The 1,000-nt window shown below is 36.9% G+C and overlaps 1 long non-coding RNA gene across 1 annotated transcript in view; it reads left to right on the forward strand.

Moving 5' to 3' along the window:
* Window positions 1–81: 81 nt before the first annotated feature.
* LOC128250916 (uncharacterized) overlaps window positions 82–1,000 on the forward strand; it is a 91,909-nt gene continuing 90,990 nt past the window's right edge. Inside the window, exon 1 of the long non-coding RNA XR_008266854.1 lies at window positions 82–219. This is a non-coding gene — a long non-coding RNA (uncharacterized LOC128250916). The remainder of the gene's footprint in view (window positions 220–1,000) is intronic.

Here is a 1,000-nt window from a genome sequence, read left to right on the forward strand (position 1 = left end):
TTTTTTTTTTTTTTTTTTTTTTCTCATTTACGATTTTCAGGTCACGCACGCCGACGAGAATGTACGAGAGAAAACGTTTCTTGAACGGACTAACCAAGCCGGTGTTGATCTCATTGAATACTTCAAGCCTCATTTCTGCACACCTTACTCCCGTAATTCTGGAAATTATCTTTAAATATATAAATTCCATGTCTTCAATTGGTACCAATTGCTTGCTTGGTAAGTCTTCCTTTCTTCCTATATATCTACTCACTCAATGTTAAACTACTTCATTTTCAGGAGGCTACAAAATCACATTTTCTTTCAGTCGCAGTTTAAGTCGGAAATATAGCTTTAAAACAACCTGAGCAGTTATTGTATATTTATTACATTATGTTATTAGACGAAGGCGTCGAGCTGGCAGAAACGCTATCACGTAGGACGAAATGCTTAGCAGTATTTCGTTTGACTTTACGTTCTGAATTCAAATTCCGCCGAGGTCGACTTCGCCTTTCATCCCTTTCGGGGTCGATAAATTAAGTACCAGTTGCGTACAGGAGTCTATCTAATCGACTTGCCCCCTCCCCAAAAAAATTTCTGCCCTTGTGCAATTTTACCTAAACTCGCAGCATTCACTAACTTAAACAAGGAGACCGTCCAGAAGATTCCGAAGTCGTCTGGAGGCCATGGTTGAAGCCAATGTCAATTTTATTGAATAAATTTACTCTTCAGTATTTCAAGATATCTTTATGTAATTTTGGTAAATATATCTGTTAAAATGAGACGTCAGTGTTATTTTGGTTTTTGCGTAATTTAGACGATAGTTTATTCACCGCATCCTATATGTATACATATCGTTGCTTTTATGTCAAACTGTCGTATGTCCAAATTTGGCCAAATGCGTGTTTTTCAATATTTATTTTTGCTTGCCATAGCCGGTTCTTTTGGTCAAATTATCGTATCTCCAGCTACTTCAGATACGAAGATATCAAAATGTGTAGTACAACGGAATGGTGAAACT

The sequence above is a fragment of the Octopus bimaculoides genome, chromosome 26 (assembly GCF_001194135.2).
Source record: "Octopus bimaculoides isolate UCB-OBI-ISO-001 chromosome 26, ASM119413v2, whole genome shotgun sequence".
NCBI lineage: Eukaryota > Metazoa > Mollusca > Cephalopoda > Octopoda > Octopodidae > Octopus > Octopus bimaculoides.